We start from the raw sequence: 20648 nt of genomic DNA on the forward strand, positions 1-20648 counted from the left end.
GGGTCCTTTTTGTATTTCCTCCAATTTTGATAAATGATAATTTCAGTGGAATTGCTCAATGGCCAACAAGTAGAGAGACCACTAGTATCCAAGCAGCACCTTGGCAATGTGCAGACAAGAACAGCATTACAGTAGTACAAAGAGAGACCAAAGAACTGTTATGACAAGCCGCATAACAAACAATACCCACTTGTACATGCGAAGTAAAAAGTCTGTGTTCAGAATGTAGAGGTAGGTATTAAAACAGTTAATGTTTCTTTTTAAAATAAAAATTTCTTATGTTTACAAACGTTATTTATTGTTTTGGATTTGTTGTTTGAACATTTGTATTTTATTTATAATTTTGTTGTCATGTATCTTACAAGACCAGTGTCAGTTTCCTTAAATTGTATTATACGTGTTATTTTTTTTATTTTTTTTTTTTTTTTGCCTAAAAAAGAAAGAAAAGAAAGAAAAGAATTTAATGTTTTGTGGCTAGTTAGATAAAAGGTTGATTTAATGTGGAGAACCCAAATTCCCTAAAAGCTGAAAAATTAGTGTGACCCCCTTTGCTATCATTTTAAATCATTTCCAGTTATTAGTGTTAACAAAATGAAGTGTTGATTATATAACACATCAAATTAAACAATGAACACTTATTTTTGTTTTTTTTTATATAGTTTTAACTGGGTGAATATTGAAGAAAAGCGATAAGTTTATCATCTGAATAGTAACGGAAAATTAACGATTACATCACAAAATTATTAAACCCTTTTTACCTGTCGTTAAGTGGCTTAAATAGTGAAAATAAAAAGAGAAAGTTTAAATACGTGTGTTGTAAAAAAAGTTACATGAGAACAAAAATAGCAATAATAAAAACGATTTCGTTTCTGTTATGTAATGCATTCCATACTTTATATATTCCATAAATTTCGCGGGAATTAATTCGCGTGTTTTATTTGTTCCATTTGCGCTCTTGGCGTTTCACTTCTAACACCGTAAGTATTAACTCCTCACCCTTTTTTTTAACTCTTTATTTTACACGTTATTATATTTAAAAACAGATTTCTACCGAAATATTTAAACTTAACTTTTAGTTTTTAATAGAAATTTAATTTAATTAATCGCAGATTTAAAACCTTTTCAATTTAAAACCTACTTCGAAAGAGTAAAAACCTAACTGTGAACAGAAAAATCATGTTCAATGTGCTATTGTATGGACCATTTCGTTTAGTTTTTCGCCCAAATTTTGAAATAAAATTGATTGTTCGTCTTGAAATTGTGAATATTTTCCTGAAATTTAATTTTACTTTACTATTTAAAAAAATGTTGGGAGTCATTTTAATCCAATATTTAATCGCTGGGGGCCAGTTTCTTATACAATAAAAAATGTGTTTAAAATGTTTATTACACATGCACGCAAAAAACTTTGAACATGAATAAGTTTTAACGGAGATTAACGTTATATCGAAATCTAACATAAGTTTAAAAAAGTTGAATTATCGAAAAGAAAATATTGACGAAAATGATTAAAAATGAAAGGTAAAACTATACAAACACCGTGACAGCGAATTAACCCCAACCCTAACCCTAACCCTAACCCTAAACCCTAACCCTAATCCTAACCCTAACGCTGTCACGGTGTTTGTATAATAATACCAAATGAAATTATCAAGATTTTCTAGTGATTCCTTTAAATTAAACTGAAAAGCAAGCTGATAAAAGTTTCTTGTTCGTAATATGTATGGCAGTTGTTCAGAAACAAACTCTCGACCCATTCTTTAGCAAAAAAAAAAAAAAATTACTACGGAAGCAATTTAATTACATTTTAAATATCAAAACGATTTATGCAAGCAACACGAGATTCTCTTGGCTGCGAATGAATTTATCGCGTGTAATATTACGTTGGCTAAATACGCATAACGTGGTCTTATTTTGAGAATGGTACCATATTCTGAACAATTGAATTGCCGCCCGCATTTTAAAAAGTTATCAAAGTTTATTCGATAATTTAAACGTTATAAATAAACTTCGGACTTTTTTTTTTTTTTTTAAGTATACGCCTCTCGGAAAAAAAAAAGCCGATGTGGCCTCTATTCCTCTTAAATTATATTTGTCATCGATTTGCTGTTTACTTTAAGAATAATCACTCTACTAATAAATTTTTCGTCTCTATTTCTCATATGTAACTTTGATTAACATAGATTTTTTTTTTTATTATTATTTAAATCAAAACAAAACTAACTTCTCTCTTTTTTCCTTGCCAAAAAAAAAATTTTTTTTTTAGCCTGGCAATATTTATGCATTCGAATAACGCCGGAGGAAACAGCTAGTTTTTAAGCACTCGATAGTCAAATGTTCATGTGTTTTTTTTTTATTATTGATATTAAAATCGTAATAAATTCGACAGTAAGAAACAGGTGGGATTTGTTGTATAAAGTTAAAAGTGAAAACCATATAGAATACATTGGTTAATAAAGGTCTTATGTCATGAAAACTATTCGTCGACAATTTTAAATGTGATATTCGTTCAAAACGGAGCCGAATGCTTCTAAAAATCTTTTAAAAGTTTGTCTTCAGTTGGTACTCTAGCGGCGTACATTGTCCAAAGTTAAAAACAAATTAAAGTTGGACAATTTATAATGTTCCAGATTCCTTTAAAATAAAGATTAAGTAGGATTATTCGGACTACTATTTTCATCTTATTCACAAACGTTTCGGCCGATATAACTTCCGATCTGCAAATGCATCTTTTTGAACTTGCAAATCTTTATGTCGAACTCTACCGTACGGAATTTCGAATTGAACCCTCCTGTAATCCACGGGTATGTTGTTTTTGTTCCATCAGTGTGTGTGTGGGGGGGGTCAAGAATAAATTTTGGTAAATTTATACAAACACCGTGACAGCGAGCGAATTAACCCTAACCCTAAACCCTAACCCTAACGCTGTCACGGTGTTTGTATAATAATACCTAAATTTTTACCAGCTCTGTAAAATCTAGCAACAAATTACAGAGTCGAAAGACAACTATACAAAATGAAACCCGGATTCTGGACATATTAAGAACCCTGGTATTAGAAACAAAACGAGAAACTGATTTATTTACACTTTTGAAATTTTTTGAGATGAAGATTGATAATTTGGATTATTCGGATTCGACGGATTACTGTTCTCATTTATAAGTGAAATTTTCACGTCTTTCTCGATGTACACTCCAACCTTCTTCCGGTGTAGATTCTTGAGTTCGACAAGATACACTTGAAAGTCGAAGGTTACATCGGCCGAAACCGTGAGAATAGCACTCAAGATGAGAACTGTCGTCTGAATAATCCAAATAATTTATTTTACTTACAACTTGATAAAAATCATTATTATACTTAATAAAACAAAATATCGATTACAATCTTTTAGAAAAGAAAAAAGTTTATTAAAAAAGAAACAATTTTAAGTAAATTTATTCTGGATCCAATTACGTAATCTGTTTAGTTCACTTTGATAGCTTATTGTCGGTGTGAGGTAGTTTGTAATCTTTTCGAGTTTTAAAATTTAGGATCGCTTGTGGAAGAAACTTTGGTCACCAACGCTTGGGGCTTGTTTACATTTGTGATATTTTAAACCAACGCATTTCAGGTGAAAACATTATGTACTTATGTGTCATGAAAATTTATGAAAAATGATCCAATAGAAAAATAATTACAAGTATAAAAAAAAAAAAATAAATAAAATAATTGATAATTCGATAAATTCTATTTTTACTATTTTTTTTCTACTTCAAACACTGAAACTTTTCCTTTTAAATTGAAATGATAATAAAAAGTTTATATATATATATATATATATATATATATATATATATATATATATATAATCTTTTAGCAACAAAGAATTCAAATTTCAACAAATGCAAACTTAGATTTTAATTGAAACTATAATTTTTTAATTTATAATTTTATTTTGATAATTTGTCAACAAAAAAATGTCGATCAATAATATCGATGAATTAATTTTATAGACTGAATTTTAGCCTTAGAATGAACTTATTTCATTATCGAATATAAAAATCGAACTTGACTCCACGTGGACTGTTGCCCAATTTAAATCGGAAAACATTTTTTTCCTGTTTCTATTGTTTATCTCTTTTCTCACCGAGGACAAACTTAGGCACAACAACATCGGTTTCTAATGTCACGAATTCAAGATAGGGACAACAAAATTAACTGTATCAAAATATTGGACATTTTAAATACTTGTAAATTCTGTTCAAATTAATTTTTTTTTAACTATTAAAAATTAAAATTGCTGACCCATCTGGATTTCATTTTTTTAGTCTATTTTTGATTTTAATAATCAGTTAATCTATGTGTTCTATACAGCTTGTTTGGAAAATTAATGGCATAGACTACAGGTCTACATCATATTGGAGGGAGTTGGTAAATTTGTAAATAAATCACTTCACTCATCACCATCAAACAAATGTGAGATTCTATTTTTATTTATTTTTATTTTTTTTCGTTAATCGATAACGTCATTACACTTTAAAAAAAAACCGAATGGACAAGAATAACAATTGTTTAAAAGTTGAATCAGTTTCGCATATTAATTTAATGTAAAATAATCACCTATTTCTTAACCATTTTCTAACCAGATTTGGGGTGGGGGGGGCATGCTGAAAAAAGTACTAATAAAATTTACAGAAAGAAAAAAAAAAAACTTAACCCTGACTTTAAGCCAGTCAAATCTAAGTTACATTTATGAGGCAAAATTGCTTCTTAATTGTAAATTCTACAATAATTTCATCTTTTCAGTGTGTTTACATGTATCACCCCCCCACACACACACACACAAAAAAAGAGAATCTCATTTGAAGAGTTCGAGTCATTTAGATTTTTATCAATTTGTGAGATTTTCAACGATATTTGTCCCATGTCCTTTTTTTTCCTGTGCACCACCTATATCCCATATGTAAGTAATGAAAAAGTTGTCAAACATTGGTCCGGAATTACTTGATTTTAGAGTTATAAACCAATTAAATAAATACTAATAAACATTCTTACCCCCTTCCCCACAGGTTGTGTTTCTTTTTCGTCATTTATTTTAAGTTTGAATGACTGATGCAAAGTGACAGGTGGGTTGTGATGCTATAGAATTAGCTGTGTCAGGAAAAGCTTTTGGACCAAAGATGGCTTTGTAAAAAACATTCGAGACCATTCATTGCCTTTTGTGTGAATATGAAACTTTCAAACCTTGCGGCAACTAAGGATAACCTCAGAGGAAGAGATAGAGAATATTCCTCAAATCCATCCATCGTAGATAAGGCAAAGACTATTTCTCATTCAACAGTTTGGAAAGTGTTATGAGAACAATACTTGTACTTATGGGGAAGTGGTCATTAGTTTTTGGGATGTGTTCACGACAGGTTTTTGGGTTTTACTTTATGGTGATTTGTAAAGAGATATTTTGGGGATTAGCCGGATTCAGTGAAAAGGTTTTTAGAGTTTATAATCAAATATGAGGAAAACGAGAGACATTGTCATACGGTACACAAAACAAAATGAGTTAAGACATATTCACAAGAGATAATTTATATACATTTAAAATGGAAGGTTTTACAGTAAGAGAATATTCTGAATTTTTAGAGTTTATGTAAAAAGAAAGGGATTCATTATCTGAGACATTAGAGGAAGTCTGGATTGATTAAGAGCTGTGAGCTTCAGGGGTCAGGAAAATTGTAAATTAGAATCCATTGAAAGTTATTTATAAGAGTCAATGTTCATTTGGTCGTGTATAGGTAAAATATTTCAGTCAGAAGGATTAGAAATATTTCAATGGATAAGGTTTAACAGACAGACTATATAAAATCGATGAGTTGTGTGTTTCTGTGGTGGTTCATGTGAATGGAGAGAGGTGTTGCTAAGAGAAGAGCTCTACTGGTTTATTAAAGAAAAATTTGGGTAGTTCCCAAAAAGACTCATTTAAAATAAATTCAGAAAGTTTTCTGATTGGTCCAAAGTATATATATATTTTTTTATAGTACATGTGCAGACAATATGCGTATAAATGCGTTTATGCATTTTGATTTTGTACGTCGCTGTTTAAATATCAACGCTACATACTCTTATCACTTATGTGTACAGGCGTTGTTACATGCAAAAGTTAGGTTCTGAGAGTGGTTCGTTCTAAAAACCAAGCAGTGCTTTAAAAATTCCAACTTTCCTGTTTTTTAGGAATCAGTTTGCACAATATTAAATAAGCTTCCACAATCATCATGTATGCACAAATAATAATCCACATTCAGTTGTTTCATCATACATATAGCGATTCGCTCTTAACATCTGGAGAGATTTTTGGTGATATTTTAGACGGATCTCACATTATTCCAAACACATTGATGAGTGAAGCATGTTGCCTTTTGGAAACCGTAATGCTTGATGTTGTGGACGATATTTCGCTTGACATTCCTCAGCATCCGTATTCTATGCATATTGATGCTTCCCTTCCATTTTGGTCACATAGATCGCAAGTATCAACATTTCCCTGGTCAACAAAAAGGCTGGGGATGGGGTTTTCATAACTTAAACTTTTTTTTTTTCCTTTACTTAAACTGGAATAACTTTTTTTTTTATCTAACATTGTTTGCTACGGACTGAGTGGTCTGTTCTTCTGGTTCACTAAGAACAATACTGAGGAAGGTGTCTTTTCAACTTCATGTTTAATACATGTTATTCTGTATGCTTACTTAATCAAATTTATGAAAAATAGGTTTATTTTATGAAAGTTTCTTGAAAATAAAAATTTCAACCATTATGTTGTCAAGAATTTCTGGATCTCATTTGAGATCTTAAATTTTGCTTTGCCTTGTGTTGCACACATGACCGTCATGATCTTAAATATCTCTAATTGCTTCAAAATTTTTACGGAGAAAAATTTTGAAGCATAAACTTTGGGGATGCTAAACTATCTTGTGAAAAGCTGATGTTTATAATCTTGTTTTTGTCAGCTTTTTTTGGCAAAACCTGCAAATTGAGTTTGATTATTTATGGAGTTTTTAGTCATGAAGATTATTGCTGTCGTTTAGTAGTAGTACTAGTAGTAATGTTGAAGTAACAAGTGTTAAAATTATATAAAGTAGTAGTACTGATACTACTTTGTATAATTTAAAAACTTTTGTTAGTTCAGCCTTTTCTTTTTTTTTTTCTTTGTTAATGGCTGCGAATGAAGTATGTCTACTCTCCTGAGAGACGAGTAACCTTTACTGAAACAATTATCTGACAAAGTAAAATTTTCAGCTTATTCTATTGGCAAAACCATTTTTCCTGGTGGAAGGTAAATTAAAAACTTTATTTAACTTTAATACTAGTTTACTCAACCTACGCCCATTTCTTATTTATTTATGTATTTTTTTATATAGGATTTTGAAATTTTATTTCCAAAAGAATATTTCTGATTTTTTTCAAAATCAAATACTTTAATTTAATATTTGTAAAACTATTAGTACTAATTAAACTGCTTGATGTATGTTTTCAGGACCCCACATTTTTATTTCAAAAGTTCTGATTATTAGTTTAAAAATTTATACTCCAATATAAGATGTAGTTGAACATGGATCTTGACATGGATAAGATATCATTTAGTTGTACCAAGATCTATGCTAGGAATTAAATATTGAAATAAACAAAAATCTGTTATAAACAAAGAAAATAAAAAATAGGCTAAAGAACAAAACATATATACAGGGTGGAACGATAAAGTTGTCACCTAAAGAAAAAAACATTACAGCTTTATTTTAAAACTTTTATTGAAAAAAATCAATTCAGGTAACTTGATTATGTAGTAGAGCTGACATCTATTCAAAATAGTTCAGCAGGTTCAGGTTTGGGGAGAATGGGAGCCAGTGCAAGAAGGGTATAAAGTTGTAGCACTCCTTCTGAAGCTAAGCCTGGCTCTCTTAGGACTTGAGGGCCGGCGCTGAGTCCTGCTGCCACAGCCACCTGATTGCACAATAGGATCACCACATTCTTCAACACATCCAGGTACACTTTGGTGTTGACTTTCAAGCCGACTTCGAAGATGTGAGGTGGCATGATGTGACTTCACTTGAAACCATACCAAAGACCAAAATGGTGGCCGGAAACTTGGTTTTCATCACTCTGGACACATCCCTGTTGTTCGTGGCAATCCAGTGAGGCATTTTGAGAGTGCTGGCAATGGTCCTATTTTCATAACTTGGATCGATAGAGAGCATGAGTTGTATAGCGGCACATCTCCGATCTCACTCGTTGAACATTGTCATTTTCAGGCTCTCATTGCTCTTGGGATTTGTATACAACTGGCCAACTAGTAGAGTAGATAGTTTGCAATAAAAAAAAAGAAAACCGGTTTTCATCAAAGGGAAATGGAATCATGTCGTCTTTTCTAAGGCAATAATTTTATCGTTCCACCCTGTATTTACAAGTTGACAATAGTTTTAAAGATGTTTTGTGTGAGAATTGTTTGTACCTGTTTAAAAGTGAACAAAGCATTTTATATATAAAAAAAAAATTTCTACAACATTCTGAAATAAGTTCAAGTTGATCAGCTTTGTTGGTATATATCTATTCTGTGTGAATAAATCATGTCAAGTGCTTGCTACTTCCTTATGGCAACAATATGAGAAAAACCTTTCATTAAAAAGGAGAAACAAGAATATATAAACTGTTGAAAGTCCAAAAACTCATCTTATGATTATCTCCCTTTGATTGTAAAAATCCCACAATCTCCTTTTCTTTGTGCCTCAATAAAAATTCGCTCTGTCCACACGTGTTATTTCTTCCTTTGAATTTCAGTTTGTTTATCTTTATTCCACCAAAAATGTACCACTCAACAGGTTATGGGTTCAGAAGAGATAATGGAACTCATGGAGCAGGTTATTATTCGATGGAGACAAAACCAAATAGGAAATTTGAGAAATTTAATTTTTAGGCTATCTACGCACACTTGGTCTAAAAGACACTATTTTAGGTGAAAACCCTGTTAGAGACGGACATGATAATGAGAGAAATGAAGAAGCCTATGCAGAGCTTGTACAATTCCTAGATGATAAAATCCTATCTCTGATAATGAGTGAAGCTGCTGATAATGGAAGAAAGCCCTCAGAAATGTTGGACAGTGAATGATGCCTTAATCATCACGGTGATGTTAAAAGGATTACCCAGCCAGTTCGACCCTTTTTCTATTTATGTAACCCACAGCAACAAAGAACTAATGTTCTCGGAATTTAAAACCAAGCTTCACAGCTTTGAAGAAACACTAAGGCACAGACCAGTCTAACAGTTACGACGTCATGAAATTGACTTTTTCGAGAACTACTATAAGAAACAACAGCCATGACGAGCGAGACACCTCGTGTTTCACATGAGGTGGGAAGGGACATATATCCAAAGACTGTCCAGACGACAAACGTGGTATAACTACCATAAAAGCACTACTCACTTGCCGCTATAAACGTTGGGATACTACGAAAAAGGTAGTGGATATTGAAAAAAAAATAGACTCGCATTCAAAATAAAGGTCTACTACATATGAAAAGCGATATCACCCATGGGCAGTCGATGCAGGGACTACTTCCCACATCATTAGAGACAGAGAAATTTTAACATGTCGACTCCACATTCCAGTTAGAAAGCCACTATATGGAGTTAGTGGACAGAACGAAAACTAGCGTTAAAGAGGAGACACCAAAATACGCCTACTAGACCAAAATGGAGAATGTCACAGTTAGTCTAAAAATGGTGTTACTGATACTCTCCTATTCATAGGACATATTTTCCGTTAAAAACGGTAACCAAAAACAGCAATGATTGTTTTTAAACAAAGTAAAAATGTACTCAAACGTACGAAATTTAATATGTATGTACACAAAAAACTATGCTACTTAATGACTACGAAAGATGAAATTACTGAAGACAATTGCCATCAATGCTACGATGTCCACACGTGGCATAAAATACTCAGTCATTGTAACTATGACGACGTAGCAAAACTGCCCACTGTAGTTCATGGGACAAAAAATAAAAAATGGACATCAGCAACAGAAACTGTGATATCTGCCTTCAAGGAAAATTCCCCCAAAGTAGAAATAAACACTCCAACGAACGGGCAACTAGTATATTACATTTAGTGCACTCGGACTTAGCTGGTCCCATAAGACCCAACAGGTTTAAACAAAACATCACCAGAAAGTCCAAAAAGTTCACCAAAAGTACCAGCCATACTTTTAGATTCAAACAAGGCTGCAATTGAGTCGGCAACCCCAAAAAGTAAAAGTTGTTTGCCATCTCCTAAGAGTTCAACAACTTCTAAATCTCTAACACAACCTAAGTCCACATCAATCATGATAAATGGCAATGAGGCTTCAAAAGATTTGAATTCTCTTAATTCCAAAAATTCTGATCCCGTGAAGGTCCCACCAACTTTACAACTTAGATTGTTGTCACCAAGTGCCTCACTGCAAAAATCTTAGATTCGCCGAAGATCAATTTCAAAACTTTGACTCCGATTGTATCAAAGAAGAAAAGAATGTCTCCATAAAACTGATGAAAATGTACTAAAAGAAAATCTACAGGAAAATCAAATAAAACTCCAAATTCTGTCCGTGACTTGTCTGTTAAAGAGTCCGCAATCTGAAAGCCTAAAAAGTGCTGAACTCATTGGCAAAGCCTTGGTGTTTATGCTTAATGCTAAGTTTTACAGTCTAGCAATTTAATGGAGAAACTGAAGACGTTGATGAGACCTGTTACAAACAACTCGTCTCCATGGCGGAGAAGTTTACCCAGTGGATGCACACTTTTAAGTGAATTGAGTACATTGGATAGTAGGAAGAAAATAGTCTCCAGTCAAAACTTCACAAAAGAAGGCCAGAGTGGATCAACTACTCCCAGTTCAGCAAAGTTAAATCGAAATCAGCTCATTGAAAATAACTGCACCCTTTCAAATCGAAAAGACGACCCACAGTAGCGTTATTCACATGTGAAGCTGAATATTTGGCATTAGCAAAGACTACTCAAGAAGGTATGTACCTCACACAACTACCCATATCCCCCCCCCCTTTAAGATATTTGAGGGCAATCAAAGTTCCATTGCACTTTCCAGGAATCCTGTGCACTGACAAAAATGCAAACACATAGATATAAAATATCATTTTATCAAGGACACCCTAAACAATGATAACATGGAAATCATCTTATTGCCCTACAAGACCTGCTTGCAGACATTATGACCAAACCCCCAACTCGAGCAAAACTAGAAAAATTCAAAGGACTTTTATTCAGACTTTAGATCCATGAACAAACGATGCTCTTACACATATTTTATGTATATATATAAATATACGCAATAACATTCTAAGATACAAGTCGGGGTGTTGAAAGTTCAATAACTCATGATTCTCCCTTTAATTAAAAAATCCCACAATCCCCTTTTCTTTGTGCTTGAATAAAAAAATTCTGCTCCCTATCCGTTCACACGTGTTTGTACTTCCTCCTTTGAATTTCAGCTCATTTCTTATCTTTATTCCACCAAAAATGCACTACTCAACATAAACAAAAAAAGAACAAAAGTTACTTGCATCAAATTCATTAGTATAGCTAGCAGGTTTCGACTTATGTTTTTGAAGCTGGCATCAGCTAAAGATGTCCCTAGCTTCTAATCCCACAAAGAACTCGGCAGCTTGTGGTATTATAAACAACCTCACTTCTTTAAACAAAACCATCATATGAAAGTGAGTAGAAAATTGGTTGATAAAACGTTCTTAATGGCACATGTAGCAGTGTACATATCTACTTATGAAGGTAAAGCTTGGCACAAAGCCAGCTTTCTATGTTGTGAAAATTGAGTATAAGCAATTTGCTTTCCCTTGATTGTGATTTGTGCCTACTTTCTATCCTATCTCTTTCTCTCTCTTGGTTCATGTGTTGTTGTTGTTTATATATATCCTACAGAACAACTAAAAAAAACAAATTAACCATATTATAACAGCAAACAACGCCAAAATCGGAACAATAAAAATTGATAAAATAATAGGAGACTATAAAACCGGCCACATACGGAAAAATCAAATCTCACAAAACAGGATACCCTCTAAGACCCATAATCTCTCAAATCCCCACCCCAGTATATAATATCACTAAAACAATCAATAACATTATCCAACCTTACATACCTAGTAAATACTGGATAAAATCTACCACCGTCTTCATCGACCTTTTAAAATTACCCAATCCCCTCCCCCCTCCCCATAAATGCATAACCGCATCCCTGGACGCCGAAAATCTCTTTACTAATGTCCCTATAAATGACACAATTAAAATAATCATTAATCAAGTATACAACTGCAATACATTACCCCCCCCTCCAGCTATTAAGCCCCAAACTCTTGAAAAGTTACTATTAAAATGCACCACACAAGTTCCCTTCACAGACCCTAATGGGAAAATATACATTCAAATAGATGGTGTCTCAATGGGATTACCTCTAGGCCCAACATTCGCAAAATACTATATGACTCACCTCGAAAATAAAATCTTCTCTGATCCAAAAAATAAACAGACTATCTATGCTCGATATGTCTACGACATATTAATTGCAGCCGAATCAGTACAAGATATTAAACTCAAACTAAACTTAAACATACTCTGTCCTGAAATTCACCCATGAGCAAACAAATAACAAAATACCATTTCTCGATGTATTAGTAGATTCAAGCAACTCTATTAAATACACAACTTCAACATACAAAAAACCTACCAACAATAATGCAATACTCTTGAATTACCGTAGTGAATGCCCAGAAAAATATAAAACTGCCTTATAAAAAATTTGATTCACCACTCATACAATATAGTATAAACCTGACAAATATTTTACAAAGAACTAACAAACATAAAACAAACCCTAATAAACAATTTTCCCAGTAAAAGCGTTGATAAGCACATAAAACTCTATTTAAATTCACTCCGCAATAAAAACATAAACCCCAACCCTAACAAAAACAACACGCTCAAAGTATGATATAAAAACCTAACTACAAAACAAATGATAAAAATAACAAACCTAATTAAAATATACACCAGACCCACCGACCAAAACAAAAAGATCAAACTAATAATATATTATGCTCAATTTAAAATGTCCAGTTTAATAATTAAAAACAATAACAATACTAACACCGCACTAAACCAAACTAATGTAGTGTATGAATTTATTTGTCCCCGAACCCACTCTAAAATTTTGGATCAAGTAAAGATTAGATACCCCATAGCAAAAGACAAATACTGGCGAACATTTCAAGTGACCCCGGTTATTCGACCTTGACATTGCTGTTGGTTGTTTGTAAACATGTCAAATAGCAGACATGGTCGAATGTTTGTGAGCAAGATTTTTTAAAAATATATTTACAAAACTTAAGATTTAAAAGAAAAAATACATATTTACAAAACGTTTTCTTTAATATTACAAAACTTTTAAGGATTAAAAAGACTTTTTTCTATTTACACAAACCTTTTTAATGTAAGTAATAAAATAAACGTATTTAAACAAAATACATTTAAATAAATGGGTGTCTTTCTGAGTGCGTTTTATTACTTACATTAAAAAGTTTTGTTTTTTTTAATCCTTAAAAGTTTTGTGAATATTTAATATTAAAAAAAGTTTTGTAAATATGTTTTTTCTTTTCAATCTTAAAAAGTTTTGTAAATATATTTTTTTTTAAATCTTGCTCGCGAACATTCGACCATGTCTGCTATTTAACGTGTTTACAAACACCAACAGCAATGTCAAAGTCGAACAACTGGTGTCACTTGAAATGTTCGCCAGTATTCGTCTTCTGCTACAGGGTATCTAATCTTGACTTGATCCAAAAATTCATACAACACATATATAGGCCACACAACAACACTCTCCCGATGACTAACCTATCATTTAGGTGACAATAGTGCCATAAAACAACACCTAACATCGCATGATAAAAATCTACACTTGTCTGACATTAGAAATACCTTAACTAACAATACTAAAATTTAATACCATAACTGCACACAATGACTAAAATGAAAATAAGCCGTAAAAAAACTACAGCCTCTTTTTTCCAGATCTCGTTTAACACTGGGACAAATATATTAACAATATTTAATAGCTAAAAAGAAACTAAATAAATAAAATATAAAATAAGAAACTGAAAAGTAAAAAAATAATTCCCCCCCCCTTCCCAACCCTCCTGCACCCACTTTCATAACCAATTAAAAAAAAAAAAAAAAAAAAAAAAAAAATTATAAATACACCAAGCCTCAAAGAAAACGATAACAACAACAATCACTCCTGATGATAATTGGATGCACCGATAGAAAGCGCTTGAAAAGAATATGGCCGAACAAAAACTTTTGGGTGCCATTTTATATAACATGCCAGCTGAAATTAAAAAGACTGCTTGGCAAATGGAAAAGATATCCAGAAAGCTTGGAAAAAAGAATAACTTGGTCATGTTCAATCAGATGTGCTTAACTTTCTGCCAAAATATACAAATATATATATATATATATATATATATATATACACACACACAGCGATCGGATCAAGAAGTAAATTCTGATTTCAAGCAGGAACAATGATTTTGGCATGTTGACATAGTAACAAGCAATATGCAACTTCTAGTCGAGAGAAAAATCCTGAATAAGCTCCCAATTTATGTTACAGATCTATGTAGGAAAAAAACTTTCACTCTATATATATGTATATGTTTATAACTTATGGAAGCATGACGCAGTGACAAAAAGAATGATTTCTTGGTCTAATTTTCTGAAAGTAGTTTGGCATATAAACACATGCATGCTCACATATTAGAAGATTGAAATAGCCTTGAATTAAATCAATGGTAACCTTGTTAATTATTTTAGTATGAGTGATAAGTGTGATTACCTGACATAAAGTCAGTAAACAATTTACATGTTGAGATATCAAGTGTCTCCTCGTCAGATAAAGGTCAACAACATATTCAGAAGTCGTGTTAGTTTAATAGTCTGACAAACAGCAAACAGGTAAGATTCTTTACTCTTTCGCTTTTTAGGAAATAGCATTACAGTCAATCTATTGCACTTGAGTTTGAAATAACATTTTGGTCAGTTTTTATTTATTTTTTTTTCCTTTTCAAAAACAAACTTGCAAGATTTTAAGCCCTTTATAATGAGTTTAACTTTATGTCTACCAGTGCTGCTGATTATGTATTCAGTCAATCTAGACCCGTCAGTTCAATCAACTTCTAATTCCTCTTGGTAGTAAGGCAAACTGGGTTCATCAATCCAAAGTATCTAAAATATTTCTTTCGGAGTGCAGTCTTGAAATAAAACTGATTTAGTCACAATGAAATTTGAATATGGATGTGAAAATGTTTGGCATAGTAAACTTTCTAATATTCTCCCTAGTAAAAAAAAAAAAATTGTTTTGGTCTTCTAAAGATGTTCAAATTAAATCTATATATTTATAAAAGTGAAATTGTGTCTGTGTGTACCAAACTACTTTGTTAATTTTTGGTCTACAGACTCAAGATTTCACATGAGATTTGCGTATAAATGTTCAGGCTAGCTTCTGCTGTTAGAAAAAGCGTAATTCATACAAGTCGTCTCGACAACCTCCATTACCAACTACTGTTGTTAGCTAATGACACAAGCTGTTATGTATTACGCATGCAGTACATAAAAGACCGACAGTTTGTGGTGCGATCAGAGGAAACATTTTGCTGTCAGTGTGTTGCAATGTCACGATTAGCCTTGTGAGGGGAATGTTGGTTTTCTAGAGTCTGCATTTGTTTGTTTCCATTGAAACTTGGTGTGTCTGTGAATGACTTTAAACTGAATTTGTCACTTTTGATGTTTTTAGAATTATTCTTTTATCATATAGACTTGTATCTTTGATGAAATTGAGGTACCTTCCTCTTCTTAGCATAGCTATTTCCTTGGGCAATGTGTTATGCAAGATTATTCTTTGCTTGAATGAACTATGTATCGTAATGGAAGGATGGACACAAGAAGCATGGTTTCCGATACCTTAGCGTGTCGTTAACAATCAATCGAATAGTGTAGGGTAAACAGTGGCGCCATAGTTGTTTATATATTGACATTATCCTGTTAGTGGCTGCTCCTGCTAAGAAAAGCTATGTCTGCCTGTCTCTGCTGTTACAACTTTCAACATGGTGTTGTTTACATGTAATTACAGGCTTGATGAATATCTTATATTTTGCAATATAACAATACTAATATATTTGTTGTGCAAAAAATATTTTTGGTTGCGATGTAATTACGTGTGTTCCTATTTACTTGCCTCTCTATAAGGGCAAAGTTAGAGCTGGTTTTTAATATGGGGAAAATCCAGCTTCCGTAAAAGAAACACTCTGGATTTAAAGAAAAATAAAAACAAAAAGGTTAGCAATATTGTAGTATCAGAACTTTGAATTATTTATTTGCAAAAAAATACAATTTAAATTTTAAACATTCGGCACAAGGCCATGAAAAGTACGGGGAGTGGGGAAGTTGTTGGTCGTTAAGATTTGGTTGAAACATCTTTATAAAAAGTAAACAAGCATTCCCCCCCCCCCAATTGGATTAAAGTAATATATATAAAAAAAAAAAAATTTTGGCAAATATCTTTTTAGGTCTATATACTTTTTATAATTGAAAGTTATAACTAAATCGGATTTATTTTGTGGATCTATATTAAAAAAACCTTGTTAAACTTTGTGACACATTTCCATTCTATGGAGGTCAGGTGCGAACGAACATCCCATAATTTTATTATACCATATTTTTTCAAACGGAAACATAATTATCAAAGTATACTTACGCAAATAGATATGAAAAGTCTTTATTAAAGTTTGTGCCTATTTCCATTCTATGGAGGCCAGGTGCGAACGCAGACCTCACAATTTTATTATACCATCCCTATTTAAGTTAAAACATACTTATCAAAGTATTCTTATGTACATCTATATCAAAAATACTTCTAAACGTTTTTAATTTTTTATTTCCATACTTTGTGGACCAGGTGCATACGCAGACCCCACAATTTTAATGAATCATCATTATGCCAGATCAAACATACCCATTCCTGTGTCTCGATACATCTATCATTATATGTAATCAGTTTTCTATAACAGTCAACCAACACTGACGTTCAGCTTTATTTATTTATATATATATATATATATATATAAGGTTTATCTTCAGATTCCATAATCTTTACGACTGAACTTTTTAACTAAATCCTGTTTATTTTTTATTTCAAATAATATTACAAAAAAATATATCAGATACTATGGCTGACGAGTCCAGATTACCTGAATGATGATAGAAATCAGGTTGCTCAAATAACTGGGCAAGATTGCCTGAATACAGAATCAGCAGCAGCAGTTCTTGTGTGTTTATGCTGGCACTTTGTAAACGTTTTTATTGAATAATTAAACCTTGTTTTTAATCCCCTTCTAACTTCTAGATCAACCTTTTAATATATACTATGTCCACTTTAGCAATTGTCTCCAGGCCCCAGCACATTTGGTTTGCTATGCTTTCTTAGAAAAGCAAAAGGTTTTATCTAAAAAAAAATTAAATATTAATTTAAAATAAAATTATTTTGAGGAAGTTGGAAGAGTTGTTAGGTTATTATTTTCTTAATACCTATTCTGCTGAAATGTGCAATTGTTCACATAAATTTATGACCAGTTACACATAAAGTTACACAAAATCTTTCCTGAAATTGGTACACATTATCATTTTATCTCCTGTTGTTGACAGTCAAGGGATGGGAGGTGTGTATGTGATAAGTCAGCACTTGGAGAAATCTTGATATTGATAAAATTATGAGAAAAATTTTTTTTACATTTGATTATCATGCACAGTGTTTTTATTTAAAAAAATATAGCATAGTTGTACAATAAAATTCCAAACAAATTATGAAATTAACTCTACAATTCATTTAAGTTTATATGTAATGCAAAAAAAAAAAAATGTCAGTACCCCTTCTCACCAATGCCACAACATACCTATTCCTCTCAGCTTAAACCATAGTTCACAACACTACGTTTTTATGTTTATATCCTGCCAGCTATTAAAAACTCAACTCTCAAATTGTATAAAATTTACTTTCTCGGTAGTTTGTAATCTAAATTGGCAGTCCTCCTTTTAACTAACAGTAATTCATATCAACTCTTAACTTCAACGTGCTCTCTTTGTTGCCAAATATTCGACTTCTGCTTCTTAACACAGCCATGCCTCTTATATTCAAATATATGCTTTTATATTGAAAACGATTGATATGCAAAATAAGAAAACAATTTAAGAATAGAATAGTCAACACCAGTTCCATGTCAAGAATAAGCATCGGCATAAAAGTTACTGTTTAGAAAACCATTCTAAAGATTATGATGGGTATTTGTTAACTATTCTTTACCTTCCTTCTATGAAGAAATGTTAATGATTTTTCCTGCAGTTATAAAGATTTGGTCAGTTAGATTGATTTGCATTAGTGTAAAAAAAATAAATAAATGATGATGATAGTAAAAAATAATAGTAGTAATAATAATAAATTAACACGTAGGAAAACAGTTTTTACATAAATTTAACGTAAAATTATTGTTTCTGGCCCATTCTAAACTTTTCATCTTGTCTAATCACTCGAAAATAAAAAAAACAAAACTTTATCTTGTCAAAAATCAAAACAAAATGGTTGAACATACCATTTTCGCTGGATTGTTAACATTTATTTGATATGTTTCTACCAGCATTTGTTTAATTTACTGATTTCAAGCAGTTTTCAAGTCTCCTTATGAAAATTTTTTGGACAGCCATTTATTTTTATTCTAACTCGACAGAGTGAACACAAAGTTTTTGAACTAAAACATGCTTTAAAATAAGTTTGAACACAAATAAACTTATCCAGGTAGGTAGAAGTGTCTTGCCTTTGGTAACATTTATTTGCTGCATATGTTTTTCATCTCCTTTTTGTTCTGTTATTTACTGTAATAAATACCCAAATCTCACTCTTTGGGAGAAAGGGGGCTAAGTTTAAAGGTAAATATAATTTCCTTTTTAATTGGAAAACTTCTAGAGATTTTTATCTATTTTTCACTTGTGTCCAAAGCCAAGAAGTACCATTCTTTTGAAATTTAAATGTGAATCTTGGTTCTAGGAAAGTTGACACAAACGGTTTTATCGTTTAGATAGGATGAAAATGGCACCCAAATTTTTTTTGATTTTATTTTATTTTATTTTTTTTAACTTTTGAAATCATGAATCTGTAATAATAAATATGAAATCTAGACAAATTAAAATATATTTAAGCATATTTCCGGCCTCCTCCCTCCCATCACCACCACTGCCTAGAATTATATAAATTTCAATAAATGTCATTGTATATAAAACACTTTCAATCAAGATTTAGTGATAACCAATTTCATTTTTGGAACAGATAAATTGAAGCCATTATTGGTCACTGACATCCAGTGGATTCTACTTGCTACCACTGCTAAGTAATGCACGACAGTGGGAGCCATTTTGACCACTGTTGCCATTTTCCTGACCCGACAGTGGTTACTACTAGCAACGGTCACTGTCTTTAATATTTTTTCTGTTGATTAACCATAGTCAGTACTTTACATGATTAGCATATGATAATGTACTAGATAATCATAGGTTGATGATCTCTTCTGGTATTGGGTCATATTTCCACTGGGAAATGCCAGTACACAGGTCCTGCTACTATATGTATACTAGCAGGGCTAACCGGTGTTGCTCGGTGCCGTAAAAAATAAGTTAGTGTGTGTCATCTTTAGTTTAAAATATCTATCTGTATCCATTTCTTTATTTTTCTGTATTTTTCTGTCCTTCTCTACTCTCTCTCTCTTTCACCTCCAATCTATTTTTCTCTCTTTTAATGTGTTGAAATAATAATGTAATTCATTTTTAGCCTTTTTAAATGTAAATATTTTTTCTAAATTTTAAATATTATGCATCTGGGGAAATGCTAATCAAGAAAATATAAACTTTGTGAGTATTTGCTTAGAAGCTTTTTTACTTTTAGCTTGATTTACACAGACAACTACCTTTTATTGATAAACTTCTAAAAAATTTATTTTTATTTCCCTATTTCAATAAATATTTGATTAGTATAAAAAAAATTACAGAAACGTAATTTCTTTATGAAAATTAGGTATTTGCAAGAAAAAAAAAACAATATTTTGTTTCAGTATTTTATAAATACAGAAGTTTATTGCATTTGATTCTACGATCATTTGTTATTTTTTAATTTCTAAAATAAAATTGCCTAACTTTTTTATATTTACAGATTTATAGCTCAATGGTATTGTAAAAACTGTAATTAAAAAAATTAATAGCACTCTTGAATTCCTTGTGACATTTTAATGGAGAAAAGTTGTTTGACCTTGTTATATAAATCTATTGCTAATTATATTCACAAGCACAATTCACAAAAACTAATTATGAAAAATACTACATTTTTCAAACAAATAAATTAAGCATGGCAATACTTATACCAGGCTTGGCAAGCATTAAGGATAGTCTTTAGCATTAAATGAGTAGTTAAACTTACCATATAAAATAATACAAAAATGGTGTTAAAAAAATCCCTCCAAAAA

The 20648-nt window shown here is 31.6% G+C and overlaps 1 protein-coding gene across 6 annotated transcripts in view; it reads left to right on the forward strand.

The window, feature by feature from the left end:
• Positions 1–20648, forward strand: part of LOC145249636 (serine hydroxymethyltransferase-like) — a 38462-nt gene continuing 17814 nt past the window's right edge. The window contains exon 1 of one of the 6 annotated variants that reach the window (XM_080111388.1): positions 1–231. The gene's annotated coding sequence lies outside the window, so the exon portion shown is untranslated. Of the gene's footprint in view, positions 232–653; positions 978–2485; positions 2805–7129; positions 7304–14910; positions 15046–19012; positions 19066–20648 lie in introns of those variants that run through there. The other 5 variants (XM_080111387.1, XM_080111391.1, XM_080111386.1 and 2 more) reach the window with 5 other exon arrangements.

This window comes from Euprymna scolopes, chromosome 28 (genome assembly GCF_053919585.1).
Source record: "Euprymna scolopes isolate OS-2025 chromosome 28, ASM5391958v1, whole genome shotgun sequence".
In the NCBI taxonomy this organism is placed as follows: domain Eukaryota; kingdom Metazoa; phylum Mollusca; class Cephalopoda; order Sepiida; family Sepiolidae; genus Euprymna; species Euprymna scolopes.